General features: G+C 39.5%; 1 long non-coding RNA gene across 3 annotated transcripts in view; it reads right to left on the reverse strand.

The window, feature by feature from the left end:
• The window catches only part of LOC135093152 (uncharacterized), a 58,950-nt gene that overhangs the window by 19,969 nt on the left and 22,711 nt on the right, over positions 1-16,270 (reverse strand). Inside the window, exons 3-7 of one of the 3 annotated variants that reach the window (XR_010263230.1) lie at positions 15,644-15,758; positions 15,457-15,538; positions 10,010-10,183; positions 9,429-9,765; positions 6,453-6,616 (exon numbers count right to left, since the gene is read on the reverse strand). This is a non-coding gene — a long non-coding RNA (uncharacterized LOC135093152). The remainder of the gene's footprint in view (positions 1-6,452; positions 6,617-9,428; positions 9,766-10,009; positions 10,184-15,456; positions 15,539-15,643; positions 15,759-16,270) is intronic. The other 2 variants (XR_010263232.1, XR_010263231.1) reach the window with 2 other exon arrangements.

The following is a 16,270-nucleotide window of genomic DNA, read 5'->3' on the forward strand; positions in this document are numbered from 1 at the left end:
CATGTCAGAGACACGTCTTTGTGTGTTGAGCGCATAACAGAGGTGATAGTGTCTGGCATGGAGGCATACATTCCTCACTCTTTTTCTCGTCCTAAACCTTCTAAACTTTGGTTTAACACAGCTTGTTCTCGTGCTATACAGGATAGAGAGGTGGCCCACAAAAGGTACTTAAGCCTTCCATCACCAGAATATCATGCACTTTATATTTCTCCCCAGAACCATGCCAAGTCTGTTCTCCAACAAGCAAAAAACTCCTTCATTAACAGAAAGTGTCAAAACCTTTCAAGATCTAACTCCCTTTGTGACTTCTGGCATCTAGCCAAAAATATCTCCAACAACTTTGCTTCTTCTTTCCCTCCTTTATTTCAACCAGATGGCACCATTGTTATCACATCTATTTCTAAAGCTGAACTCTTCGCTCAAACATTTGCTGAAAACTCTACCTTAGACGATTCTGGGCTTGTTCCTTCCTCTCCTCCACCCTCTGACTACTTCATGCTACCTATTAAAATTCTTCGCAATGATGTTTTCCATGCCCTTGCTGGCCTAAACCCTTGGAAGGCTTATGGACCTGATGGGGTCCCTCCTATTGTTCTCTGAAACTGTGCCTCCGTGCTTGCAGCTTGCCTAGTCAAACTCTTTCAGCTCTGTCTGTCAACATCTACCTTTCCTTCTTGCTGGAAGTTTGCCCACATTCAACCTGTACCTAAAAAGGGTGACCATTCTAATCCCTCAAACTTCCGTCCTATTGCTTTAATTTCCTGCCTATCTAAAGTTTTTGAATCTATCCTCAACAGGAAGATTCTTAAACATCTATCACTCCACAACCTTCTATCTGATCGCCAGTATGGGTTCCGTCAAGGCCGCTCTACTGGTGATCTGGCTTTCCTTACTGAGTCTTGGTCATCCTCTTTTAGAGATTTTGGTGAAACTTTTGCTGTTGCCTTGGACATATCAAAAGCTTTTGATAGAGTCTGGCACAAAGCTTTGATTTCCAAACTACCCTCCTACGGCTTCTATCCTCCTCTCTGTAACTTCATCTCAAGTTTCCTTTCTGACCGTTCTATTGCTGCTGTGGTAGACGGTCACTGTTCTTCTCCTAAATCTATTAACAGTGGTGTTCCTCAGGGTTCTATCCTATCATCCACTCTCTTCTTATTATTCATTAATGATCTTCTAAACCAAACTTCTTGTCCTATCCACTCCTACACTGATGATACCACCCTGCACTTTTCCACGTCTTTTCATAGACGTCCAACCCTTCAGGAGGTAAACATTTCTCGCAGGGAAGCCACAGAACGCTTGACCTCTGATCTTTCTAAAATCTCTGGTTGGGGCAGAGCAAACTTGGTATTGTTCAATGCCTCAAAAACTCAATTCCTCCATCTATCAACTCGACACAACCTTCCAGACAACTATCCTCTCTTCTTCAATGACACTCAACCATCCCCCTCTTCTACACTGAACATCCTTGGTCTGTCCTTTATTTATAATCTGAACTGGAAACTTTACATCTCATCTCTAGCTAAAACAGCTTCTATGAAGTTAGGCGTTCTGAGACATTTCCGCCAGTTTTTCTCACCCCTCCAGCTGCTAACTCTGTACAAGGGCCTTATCCGTCTATGTATGGAGTATGCTTCACATGTCTGGGGGGGGTTTCACTCATAATGCTCTTCTAGACAGGGTGGAATCAAAAGCTTTTCGCCTCATCAACTCCTCTCCTCTAACTGACTGTCTTCAGCCTCTCTCTCACCGCCGCAATGTTGCATATCTAGCTGTCTTCTACCACTATTTTCATGCTAACTGCTCTTCTGATCTTGCTAACTGCATGCCTCCCTTCTCCCGCAGCCTCGCTGCACAAGACTTTCTTCTTTCTCTCACCCCTATTCTGTCCACCTCTCTAACACAAGAGTTAACCAGTATTCTCAATCATTCATCCCTTTCTCTGGTAAACTCTGGAACTCCCTGCCTGCTTCTGTATTTCCACCTTCCTATGACTTTAATTTCTTCAAGAGGGAGGTTTCAAGACACTTATTCATCAATTTTTGACTGCTGCTTTGACCCTTTTATTGGACTGGCATTTTAGTGGGCATTTTTTTTTATTGGATTTTTGTTGCCCTTGGCCAGTGTCCTTCCTAAATAAAAAAAAATAAAAAAATGGATACAAAGCAGAAGGGTGCCACTTTGCTGCTATTGTACCATTGTGAAACCCATCTAAAAGGTGCACTGCTTTCTCCACCAAGAAGCACTTTTTTTCATATGTAAGAGGGGCACTGGCCAAGGGGAAAAAAAGAAAAAAAAAAGAAGGCCACTGAGGTGCCAGTCCCCAAACAAAGTCAAAAGTGGTCATAAAAAATTAAAGGCTTTTGGTCTTGAAACCTGCCTCTTGACTATGACTATGACTTGAACTTCCTATGACTTGAAATGGTTCAAGTCATAGGAAGGAGACTTCCTGGCAGGAAGTTCCAGAGTTTACCAAAGAAAGGGATGGATGATTGAGAATACTGGTAACTCTTGCATTAGAGAGGTGGACAGAATAGGAGTGAGAGAAAGAAGAAAGTCTCGTGCAGTGAGGCCCCAGGAGGAAGGAAGGTATACAGTTAGCAAGATCAGAAGACCAGTTACTATGAAAATAACAGTAGAAGATAGCAAGAGATGCAACATTGTGGCAATCACAGAGAGGTTGAAGACAGCCAGTTAAAGGAAAGGAGTTGATAGCACGAAAAGCTTTTGATTCCACCCTGTCTAAACAAACAATATGTGTGTAACCCTCCCCATACATGTGAAGCATACTCCATACATGGACAGATAACGACCTTGTACAGTGATGGTAGTGTGTGTGTGTGTGTGTGTGTGTGTGTGTGTGTGTGTGTGTGTGTGTGTGTGTGTGTGTGTGTGTGTGTGTGTTGGGGGGGGTGAGAAAAACTGATGTAAACAACTCAGAATGCCTAACTTTATGGAAGCTGTTTTAGCTAGAAATGAGATGTGAAGTTTCCAGTTTAGATTATAAGTAAAGGACAGACTGAGAATGTTCAATGTTCAATGTAGAAGTTGAGTGTCACTGAAGAAGAGGGGACAATTATCTGGAAGTATGTGTCAGTTTGATAGATGGAAGAATTGAGTTTTTAAGGCATTGAACAATACTAAGTTTGCTTTGCCCCAATCACAAATTTTAGAGATCAGAAGTCAGGGGTTCTGTGGCTTCTCTGTGTGAGCTGTTTACTTCCTCAAGGGTTGGATATCTACAAAAAGATGTGGAGAAATGCAGGGTGATATCATCAGCATAAGAGTGGATAAGGCAAGAAGTTTGGTTTAGATCATTGATGAAGTGGGTGACAGGACAGAACCCTGAGGAACACCACTGTTAATAAACTTAGGAGAAGAACAGTGACTATCTGCCATAGCAGCAATAGAATGGTCAGAAAGGAAACTTGAGATGAAAGTACAGAGAAAAGAATAGAAGCCATAGGAGGGTAGTTTTGAAATCAAAGCTTTGTGCCAGACTCTATCAAAAGCTTTTGATATGTCTAACGAAACAGCAAAAGTTTCACCAAAATTTCTAAAAGAGGATGACTAAGACTTAGCAAGGAAAGCCAGATCATCAGTAGAGAGGCCTTGATGGAACCCATACTAGTGATCAGATAGAAGGTTGTGAACTGATAAATATTTAAGAATCTTCCTGTTAAGAATAGATTGAAAAAAAAATTTAGGGAGGTAGGAAATTAAAGCATAAGGTGGTAGTTTGAGGGATTAGAGCATTCACCCTTTTTAGGAACAGGCTGAATACAGGCAAACTTCCAGCAAAAAAAAGGGAAGGTAGATGTTGATAGACAGAGATGGAAGAGTTTGACTAGGCAAAGTGCAAGCACGGAGGCACAGTTTCAGAGAACAACAAGAGGGACTCCGTCAGGTCCATAAGGCTTCTGAGGGTCAAGGCTAGTGAGAGCATGAAAAACATCACTGCGAAGGATCTTAATGGGTAGCATGAAGTAGTCAGAGGGTGGAGAAGAGGAAGGAACAAGCCCTGAATCATCCAAGGTAGACCTTTAAGCAAAGGTTTGAGAAAAGAGTTCAGCTTTAGGGATAGGTGAGATAGCAGTGGTGACATCAGATTGAAATAAAGAAGGGGAAGATGAAGAAGTAAAGTTATTGGAGATATTTTTGGCTAGGTGCCAGAAATCATGAGGGGAGTTAGATCTTGATAAATTTTGACATTTTTTTATTAATGAAGGAGTTTTGGCTAGTTGGAGAATAGACTTGCCATTATTCCAAGCAAAAATATAAAGTGCATGAGATTCAGGTGATGGAAGGCTCAAGTACCTTTTGTGAGCCACCTCTGTATCATGTATAGCTCAATAACAGGTTGTGTTTAATCAAGGTTTGGAAGGCTTAGGGCAAAAGAGTGAGGAATGTACATCTCCATGTCAGACACTATCACCTTTGTTATGTACTGAGCACACAGAGATATTTCTCTAACACAGAACCAATAGTCATTCCAAGGAAAATCAGAATATCTCCTCAGGTCTCCCCAATTAGCAGAGGCAAAATGACAAAGGCACCTCTGCTTTGGGGGACCCTGAGGAGGGATTGAAGCGATAGGACAGGATATAGATATGACAAGAGAAGACAAGAGTGACAGCATAAGTAGCAGGATTAGATTGTACGAAAAGGTCAAGAATATTGGGCATATTTCCAAGACGGTCAGGAATATGAGTAGGATATTGCACCAGTTGCTCTAGATCATGAAGGATAGCAAAGTTAAAGGCTAGTTCACCAGGATGGTTGGTCAGTGAAGGGAGAGGAAAGCCAAAGCTGGTGGTGAACATTAAAGTCTCCAAGAATGGAGATTTTCATAAATGGAAGTCAGAATGTGCTCCACTTTGAAAGTTAAATAGTCAAAGAATTTTTTTATACAAAGAGGAGTTAAGTGAGAGGTATACAGCACAGATAAATTTTCTTTGAGAATGACTGTAGTTGTAGCCAGATGGTGGAAAACTCAGAAGATTCAAGAGCATGGACATGAGAACAGGTTAAGTTGTTGTGCACATAGATGCAACATCCAGCTTTGAATTGAAAATAAGGATAGAGAAAGTAGGAGGAAACAGAAAAGGGGCTACTGTCAGTTGCCTCAGGCACCTGTGTTTTAGTGAGGAAAAGAAGGTGCGATTTAGTAAAGGAGAGGTAGTGTTCTATAGTTTGAAAATTAGACCTAAGGCCACAAATGTTGCAGATGTTAATGAAGAAAAAGTTGAGAGGGTGTCAAGACACTTAGAATCGATACCAGAAGAGCAGTCTGACCTAGGGACATTTTTGGTCCCCTCCCCAGACAGGGACTCCAAAGCTGGTGTAAGAGTCACCATGTTGAATTTTGAATTTTGAGTGAAGGGTGTGTGTAATTAGGTGCATGTAGTTTTGTGTGAAGGAAAAGAGTTGTCTTTAGAGGGCAGGCTGTGACTGCCCCTTGTGTTGTGAGACATAAAAGAAGCATTCAATGAAGTCACAGTTGGGTTATTGGAAAGTTCACAGCACCCCTGATCCATTATTTGAGACCTCACTGTGACATGTCTGCCAAACTCAGTGATGTCATGTTTGTTTGTGAAAACTGTCAACTCCTTCCTTTCCCACTGCCAGATCTAGGCATTGATGGGTGAAGTCAATGCACACCTGCTCTATTCCTGTGACTTGGAGCCACATTGCCCCCACTCATACTGCTCTTCTAGACAGGGTGGAATCAAAAGCTTTTCATCTCATCAACTCCTCTCCTCTAACTGACTGTCTTCAGCCTCTCTCTCACCGCCGCAATGTTGCATATCTAGCTGTCTTCTACCGCTATTTTCATGCTAACTGCTCTTTTGATCTTGCTAACTGCATGCCTCCCCTCCTTCTGCGGCCTCGCTGCACAAGACTTACTTCTTTCTCTCACCCCTATTCTGTCCACCTCTCTAACGCAAGAGTTAACCAGTATTCTCAGTCATTCATCCCTTTCTCTGGTAAACTCTGGAACTCCCTGCCTGCTTCTGTATTTCCACCTTCCTATGACTTGAATTCCTTCAAGAGGGAGGTTTCAAGACACTTATCCACCAATTTTTGACCACTGCTTTGACCCTTTTATGGGACTGGCATTTTTGTGGGCATTTTTTTTTATTAGATTTTTGTTGCCCTTGGCCAGTGTCCTTCCTACATAAGAAAAAAAAAAAAAAAAAGGCATGTGACCTACAACAAGAGACCAGAAAAACTATCAGAAAGAGACTATCAGAAAAACCTCCCCAATGCTGATCATTTCTCTGATCTACAATGACATGCCCATCTGGTCTTACTCACAGACATCACTAGTCACCTGAATACTTTCAACATGAGGCTGCAAGGTAAAGACATACATCACTGCCTTTGAAGCCAAACTGCATTTGTGGGAAGGTCAGTTGACTACTGGCCATTTTGTGCATTTTCCTCACCTTCCTGTTTGTTCCTCCAAAGACATGGCTCTGGAAATTTGTGTCAGTGTTGTCACTTTTGCAGGAGGAATTATCTTGTTTTGCAGAAGTTAGGTTGCTGGCTGTGGACTTTAAGCTGTTCACCACTCCCATTTGACCTCACACTGGATGGTACCCCTGCTCACCTGGAGATGGAAATGGTTGAGCTGCAGTGCATCAATGAACTGTAAGTAAGGTTCTGTACCTCTACTTCACTGTCTTTCTTGCACTATTTTATCCTCCTTTTTAATAATTTTCAAAAATAGATTACACATGTTTAGCACAGTGGCCACACTTTACTGCAAATACTATTGCAGACCATTTCCTCCAAAATAAAGTATATGAAATATGAAGCAGGAATTGGAAGATCAGTACTAAGATGGATGGAAGATTTTTTACTCAACAAGGACAGTAATTCAAAATACCAAGTCAAGATGGAAAGTGATAAGCAGGATCGCACAGGGATGTGTACTTGCACCAATTATGTTTGCAGTGTATGTAAATGATATGGTAGGCTACATAAGTATGGTTGCAGATGATGCCAAGATATTGAGGAAAATGATAAACCAAGAAGACAGCTGCCCTGCAACAAGATCTTGATAAGATAAATGAGTGGGCTTGTAAATGGCAAATGAATTTTAATGGCAAGAAGTGCAGCTTGATGGAATTTGGAAGGAGTAGTAGAATTAAAGGGAATTATTTGTTAGCTAATGAAAAACTTAGTAAAACATCAGAAGAGAAAGACTTGGGAGTAATTATGACATATAAGTTACTGCCTGAGAAGCACATAAATAAAATAATTGGAGAGGTGTATAACCTGGTCAGAAATAAGAGGACACCCTTTACAAACCTGGATAAAGATATAATAAAGGAACTGATAACATCGATGACATGACCAAGACTGGAATATGCAGTGTTGGTGTGGTCACAAGGACAAAGAAACAAAGAAACCAGAAAGCTGGAAAGAATACAGAGCTGCAACAAAAACACCAGCAAGACTGAGTGATCTCCCATATGAAGAACGATTTAAAGAATTAAGGCTAACAACATTTGAAGAAAGGAGGCAGAGAAGAGACCTAACAGCAATATACAGAATCAAAGATAAAAATGGAGAAAATTGATAAAGATTTACTGCTCAGTGGCTGTATTTATAAAACTATGGTTCAACATAAGTGAAACATACTGTATATTTCGGCGGATACGACGACTTTCAGATAAGACGACCCCCAGATTTCAGTCAGAATTTAATGGTTTTAGCTGATATCGGTGGTATAAGACAACACCCAAACTACCAAACAATCTTTGGTCAAGTATGGGTCAGTGAGCACCAGATAATTGACAGTAATATATTAGTACAATGAATAAAATACCTTGAATATATTACCAGTAATAAGGTACCATCATATTCACCTTGAATATATTACCAGTAATAAGGTACCATCATATTCACCTTGAATATATTATCAGTAATAAGGTACCATCATATTCAAGTGCAAAACTAAACCTAAAATTACCACATTCATGAAAAACAATGGATGGACGAAGATGCTATAAAATTATATGTGGTACGATCAGTTTTCCTAAACATAAACAAACCCTTGCCTTGCAGTGCTTGTATGCGTTCTTGAATTTTTTTTGTCAGTATATGGATTTTGTCCCTGTACAACATTGCAAGGTGGAGAGATTCATCTTACCTCCCAGTTTGCTTAGCTTGGGATTCCATGCCTTGAAGGCCTTTATATAGCTCCTTCTTTAGCTTTGGGAAAAAACTGGGAAACATTCACACAGCCTCCTTCTTTATCCATTCATATACAATGCCAGCAGAGGTTTGCAACTGTACCACATTAAATTTTTGCTTACACACTTTTCAATGGGAATACACTTCAGCGGATTTTCTCAAAAAGGATTCCTATTTTAGTCTAACTTCCCTAAAAGTCATAACATAGGATTGTTGTTTATTTACAATGGTATTTTTGTGTAAAATTTTAAGGTCATTGTTTTTGTGCCTGGCATATAAGACAACCCCCATTTTTTTGTCTTTTTTTTTTTAGGATGACTCAAATGTCGTTTTATATGCCAAAATATACAGTAAGTCCTCAAGATGGCGGACACCATGACTTATCTGAAGCACGTCTTATGTCTCACTTAGGTGAATCATAAATGGGTGCTCCCGCTACGTTTGGGTGGGAGGAATAGCATTACTATATTGAATCATGTAATCCATCATGTAATGACATGATGGAGGCAGTGGGATCATGGAAATGTCAACAGATCCATTAGTAAACTGGCCACCAATAGCCACTCATATTTAGTATTTCACTATTGACTTCCATAATGATTAACAATGTAGACTTTCCTGTCCAGAAATATATGGGAAAAAAAAATCAGTAATGCCTCACAGGCTTAGCTTAATTGTTTAACATCACTGCCTTGTTGTGCTTGCCTAAATCTTTCTTTTCATTAGAGTACTTTCAATAAGCTACCTAGTGCAAGAAAAGTCAGTTTTATTTTACAAGTGCACAAGGATAATCCAACTACATTTTTGCCATTAAAGATTGTTACATCTCATCATTGTGAATATTTTCAACCCTAGACACACCTTCCATAAATGAATATCAACACTAGAAATTATTCTTGAAATCAATGAGACCCATTAGTTTGGCTAAGTTACATATATTAAGTTATACTCAGTTACTTTAGGTTACGAGTATGTTAGATTACATGAGGTTGCATGGTTGAATTTATTATTTGCAGCAGAAATTATTGTTAGTTGTTCAGAATATCAAACTGTACAAAATAAAACACTTTGGTTTCACCTGAAATGATGTCCTTGTTAAATATTACCAAATAGCTACTAGGAACAACCAAGGCCATAGAGTACCAATGCATATTTTAAACCATAGCTAAGAGTTGCATACAGTTACATATAAAGGAATTAAATAATACAAATAATCTTACATGCTCCATGTTGGGCCTTAATGAATTCTGCCCTGTTGGCCTTGATGGCAGACTGAACTGTCTTGCCATCTCTTCTGGCATTCATTGGCTGAATGTTCATCGCCATTTAGGTGCGCAGCAAGGAGGCTTGTAATTTCCTGTCATGCCTTGCCTTTAGCAGCAGCGTAACACCCAACATCAGAGAATTTTCCCCTGATGATGTGTGCATTCTCCCTGTGTTACTAATACTCCAGTTATTCCTTCTCCTCCTCTTCTGTGGTGTCTATGTTAGCTCCATCTCATTATCAGAACAAAGAATGTACTCGATTCTCGAGCTGTGCGCTGCATGGGCCATGTGCTTGTTTGTTTACATTGGGTCAAGGGAGGTTGAGGGCATTATTAATATTCGTCTTCAAACATACCTAAATTTCATGTAATGTTAACCTTATTATTGTAGAGATGCTTAAAATATTTTTATTTGTTCATTTCACCTTAACTGGAATAATTTTAACCTTAAAATGTACGTAAATTTCAGCCCTATGTTGTAGTGTCGGGCAGAATCCGACATTTCAGTATTCGTGGATCAGAGTACTTGAGCTTACCGAATCCGTGGAATTCGGGTCCAGATCCGAGTACCTGCAGCGCGTGGGGAGTCTACTCAGACTAGAGAGAGAGAGAGAGAGAGATCCACACAGTGCTCGTGTCCCGGCGGTACTCCGGTCCCCGCTGGTAATCGAATCCCAGGTCGCTCGTGGATCCCTACCGGTACTCGGGTCCTGGCGGTAATAGAATTCCGGCTATTAATCGGGTCCCAGGCCGTTCGCGGATCCCTACCAATACTCGGGTCCCGGCGGTAATCGAATCCCGGCTAGTTATCGGGTCCCAAGCCACTCGCGGATCCAGCTCTTGGATCCCTGCCTGTACTCGGGTCCAAGCTCTCCTGTCAGTGCTCGGGTCCACGGCGGCTGGTTGCCTCACTCCAGTTATTTCACCCTCGTATTTTACCTTCCTATGTGTTATCATTATATTTCACAAATTTATTTTTATGTATTGAATAATGAATATTATTCTTTTTAGTTCTATAGTTGGTGATATTCTAGGTATACTTTGTTTAGAGTATGCAATGCACATTATTCATGTTGCTATAGGATGAAATATATATTAGTACAAGTGTGGCTATCGGGAATTATAAAGCCTTAACCTTGTCTTCGACTGACAGTGGCTAAAGATCTTCCACAATCACTCTAACTAGATTATCTATTTCCCTCTTCTTATTTCAAGTCACTTCTGTATGTTGCTTTGATAATAGTGTCAATCAAAGTGCAGGTTGATATCATGAGCACAGGATTGGATAGGCCAAGAAGTTTGGTTTATAAGAGTAATGATGAATAACAGGGAGGTGACAGGACAGAACCCTGAGGAGCACCACTGTTAATAAATTTAGAACAGTGACCGTCTACCACAGCACAATGACCGTGAAAAATTTGCCAATACTTTACTGTGTCACAGCACAACAGTTGACCATAAACTGAGTATAAATCCAGAGCTTTCAGTCTTTGAAAGTAATCTAGGTGTTCCAAGCCTTGAATGTTATTTGTCTATTGTCTCTGAACAGACTCCACCAGCCCTAGATCTGTAATATATCCCAAATTCCACAGAGATAAGCAGCATTCAAATAGGGTGAGCTATATAAATGGGAATGAGAAAAGATACCCCCCAAATGACAGTAGATTTAAGTAAGTTTTAAGCCATGTCACCTGCTTTCTGAGAAATATTAGCTATATGCTGATGAAATTTAAGAGATGAGTCTATACTTACTCCAAGGTCAATTGTTGAATTCTTAATTGGAATTGGTGTGTCATTAATATAGTATAAGCCAGAGACTGGTAAAGTTGACCAATTCACATCTACTGAATCATAATACTACACATTTAATGGTATTTGTGGACAATTCCCAAGAGAATGCCACTTTATGAAGAAGAGTAATATCTGTTTGACAAGTAGTCATATAGTGCACAAGAGCATGTGGAGAGTTTGTTTTAACTGAAATGTATAATTTAAGGTCATCAGCAAAAATTTTTGTACTTAATAATATTATTAGTGAGAATATTAGACCAAGAAGAGCCCTGTGGCATCCCACTTACTACATCATAAGGGTGACTCACTTTATGATCCACTATCACATTCATCACTGTTAGTCAAAAATGATCTGATCCAACCCAAAGGGTTGTCACTGATATCCAGATTACTTAGTTCATCTAATAAAGTACTGTGGCATATTGTATCAAAAGTCTTGGAAATTGAACAAGATCAACATAGCCACCCTGATCTAGAGCAGTGGTTCCCAAACTTTTTCTGATCTTCACCCACTTTTCATATATGATCCTCATCCATGACCCCCTCTCCCCACAATCCACATCTTGTGACTACAGTAATTATCTGCAGTCCTACATTTACTTAGGTACATTGTTCAAACGTGTACCAAGAAGAGTCGCACCTTGTTCATCTGACTCAACTGCTGACTGGCTGTTCTAGTGTGGTGGGCCTTGGGATTCTTATGTGTACATAGCCTCAGCTTATGGCCCCTGAGTGGGCCACGACCTCCAGTTTGCAGACCACTGATCTAGAGCATAGGACATATCATTATATGTTAACAATAGTTAGCCCTCAGTAGATTTTCCTGGACAAAAGCCAAACTGATAATTACACAACAAGTTGTTATTTGTGGTATGATTATAAATAATGTTGCATAAAATACGCTCGAGTGACTTTCCACAGACTGATATCAAAGATACTGGTGTCATGCGAAATCCATCAGCTACGAGAATACTGACAAGTTGGCCTTCTGCGCATGCACATCCCAAGGAACAAGTTATTTCATACACAGAATATGTGAGATTTTTAGATTTGGTTAGATTAGATTTAGTTTCGTTAAATTAGGTTAGAAACCTTATCTTGCACCCCATGTGTTCTGTGGGCCTATATAGGTCCTAATATAAAATTTTTTAGCCTGTAAAATTATTCACTAATGACTTGAAGGCTTCTTCTCCTGATATGAATCAAAACAGGTGTTAATGATCAAGGTATACTCACTACATAAGGCTGTGGGAAAAGAAAAAACCTTGGAACTCAAAAATCCCACAGGCCATGTGTTGTGGTGCTGACATGAATATGCACATGCACAGAAGGCCAACTCGCCTGTATTCTTGCAGCTCAAGGATTTCGCACGACACAAGTCTGTAATTTAAAGGGTCACGCCTAATCTCTTTTTTATGATAAGGCAGAGCAGCTGCTGCTCCACGACTGCCACACCACCCGTCACCATTTCAAGTGTTTGCTGTTCATGAATGCCTGGAAAAGGTGACACATCCCCCACAGTAGCAGGCAGGATGCTATGCCAGGTGAGGTCTAGGGTGGTTCATATTCAGATGAGCCATGTCAGTCCCACAGTAACCATCACACTGCATAATACAGTAGTTGTCTTTTACACTGCTTAATAGCTCATGCTGCTCCCACCACGTGTACTACTCAAGGAAAGCCAACTCCCAGTGTCACTATGTGGGGCTGCTGCTAACCAAGGATTCTTTTTTTCATCTTCTTTACTACTCATCGCTGCAGCTGCAGGATGGCGCCGTGGTGACAAGAGGCAACAAAACATGACTCATGTCACCACCTGGCCTCATTGAAAATTACTTCAAAAGTGTGCTATTGGTTGTGAAAAATATAAACCACAGCATAATGAACTGTATGATACTCTAAATATAATGAAATATACTATGGGAATGCTAACCAATGTGTGTGTGTGTGTGTGTGTGTGTGTGTGTGTGTGTGTGTGTGTGTGTGTGTGTGTGTGTGTGTGTGTGTGTGTGTGTGTGTGTGTGTGTGTGAACAATATAAAAAAGGAACCTAAAGTATAAGCATTCCTCCATTCTAGATGAACTGCAACAGAAAGTTCACGTTATCTGGGGTGAACGTATAAAAAAAAAAGTAAATAAATAAAAAATAAAAATAAACGCAAGCAGGTCATTAAGTGATTCCGTTTAAAAACATACCTGAATTAACTCTCTCTTGCAAGCCAAAGCATGGCCCAGTTGTGGTTTCAATGCCTGTGGGAGAGGTTTAACCACAGTATTGCTGCTCTAGAAACTAGGAATTCCCACATATCTGCCCAAATTTTTCCAAAAACTCCCACAAAATACTCTAAGGTTACCAAGAATTATCCCTTACAATAATTTTTCTTTTTAACCTAGCCAGGTGGTATATGTGAAAACTGGAGCTATGGAATTATATTAATATGGCACCTAGGGTCAACATTTCTTCCTCCAGATCTTCATGAGTTGTTGAGTCTCTCGCACTGAAATTCTTCAACATTTCACTTATGAATTCTAAGTTTACACATGTTTGCTCCTGAAGCTTTAGGTCATATTTTATTTGTAAGAGTGCTTTCATACTCCAGACATTATTTGATTTCTAAGCTTCCAGTGGACCATATTAATTTGGGAAGGGCTTCTTTCGGGAGGGCCCACAAGCAGGTAAATCCTCCCACACCCTGCGTATCCAGCCAGCACTAGATAATGGGACCCATGTGGGTCTTTTGTGGGCTACTTTATGTAGCAATAAAACTTACATGTACTACTTTTACATATAGTAACAAAATTACATGTAGACAAAACCAAGGAACTTGTTTTATATATAATTTAACTTCCCTCTGCACAAGATTTGCACATACAGGTATTCTAATTAGCAGACAATGTTGCACAAGTAGCCCTTTGAATGTGATTGCCACTGCGATCTCTTCCTCCTATCAAACACTTTGCCACCACATGCTCCACATTTCTTCTCGTGCAATCGGACATTTGAGAGTTCTTTTTCACTCCTAGAACCAGAAAAAAAATGCCTGAAGCTACTATATATTCCAAAACTTACAAAAATGAAATCACAACTAAAGCAGCAAATAAGTTCATAAGATCTACTAGGGCTAAGTACTGAATGCATTCTGGGGCCTGTATTACTGCTGTTTATGATATCCCTAGAGATGGTGCAGCTCTCCCACCTCTAGTTGCTTTACTTTTTTCTATTTTACTAAATCACACTTTAAAGACCTAAGTGTGAGTGTTGACTTTAAAGATAAATAAATAGATAAAGAAATGTGAAAATGTTTGTGGGATCAAATGCCTTCTTGTTGTTCCTTCCAGACATGTTCAGTTTTGTGGCCAGTGAGTCACTTATTATGAACCTCAATACTCGCTTGACACATTCATCAGTGTTCCTCCCTCCAATCTCACCAAGAACATTCACCTGAAATAAAAAAAATATAAGACCACAATTTAGTTTATATGAAAGATGCTGTGCAGGGAGTACTTTTATATAAAAAAAAAGTGCAGCTTATTTGCAAAAACCAAAAAATAAGGTAAATTTATAGTTTAAGCCAATGTCCCCAATATCTACCCACGGCCCACGGCGTTATTATTAAGTTCCGACAAGTAGTGTAATCATTAGAAATGATATGAATAGTGAGAAGAACAAAATGAGGTAGGTTATTACCACGTAGTGTGTAATGGCTTAAACTATAATAAAACCGAAAATAAAAATCAGTGTGATAATCATTACTTGATTGATACTTAATTTGGGTAATTGTCTAGAGTCCTTACCGGGCCTTATTACTGGTCTATTCACTTCAATTCTTTTACACATACCTTCACATGCACCTAAAACCTAACCTAACCTAACCTAACCTAACCTAACTTAACCTAACCTAACCTAACCTAACCGACTAGAGGGAAGGGGGCATTTGTCCCCCACTTTAAAATGATGTTTTAGGTGCATGTGAAGGTATGTGTAAAAGAATTGAAGTGAATAGACCAGTAATAAGGCCCGGTAAGGACTCTAGACAATTACCTTAATTTGTTTTCTGAATTTCAAAGGCATAACTTTTCTGAAGGAAATGCCTGGCAGAACAATTAAAGTAACAATTACTATACATATGATCCTATCCTTAAAAATATATTCAATAAAAACCGAATGATTGGGTACTTTGTATGTTATGTACTAGATTTTAGGCAAACCGCTGTGGCAGCGAAGCATTGAATTAATGCCTCTTGGCACTTGCTGAGACGGGATGCCTTTGAAATCTGCAAAGATCAGCACTTTTTAACACAGGCTTATTTCATACATTACACGTTATGGAAGACATCAAATATTCATAACATTGTCAAGTGCAATTTAAGATAGCTTACCTTTGACTTGCTGTGACAGCAGCTTAATAATATGCACAAACTATCACGTTCACGTCGTCGATAACTCATCCCGATCCCGTCTCCCGCCAGCGTACTGTTTACAGCACCCGCTGGGCTAAAATGAATGTCGACTTTTTAAGTCTCTAGGTTTAATATATTACATTTTCAAGCTCAACAATGAAAAATATTATTGCATAAAAATGATGCACTTTTTATCATAATAAAAGGTCAATATAAAAGAATCATTACAATACATGTATATTTAATAAATAATGTTTTAAACCAAGACAATACATAATTTTACAAAATGCGACATGAAGCAATTATCTGATACATCTGTAAACTATCTGTTGGCTATATTTCAATATTACTCAAACGTTTCTGCAAAAAAAAAAAAAAAAGTGATGTAACGGGTATTTGATTTGACGGTAAGGCAGTCCGCGAAAAATACCATTGTCATGCAAACTCATTTACAGTCTGCACCAATTACCTATTTCTCTTGCCTACAAAAACAATTAAGCACTCATACAGACATTTCAGTTGTAATATACCGTTGTGGGAAGCCCACATGTGTCCTATGTTGCACCCATATTAATCCGCCAGACGACATATAAATCTCAAAAGAAT

The sequence above is a fragment of the Scylla paramamosain genome, chromosome 42 (assembly GCF_035594125.1).
Source record: "Scylla paramamosain isolate STU-SP2022 chromosome 42, ASM3559412v1, whole genome shotgun sequence".
NCBI classification, from domain to species: Eukaryota; Metazoa; Arthropoda; class Malacostraca; order Decapoda; family Portunidae; genus Scylla; species Scylla paramamosain.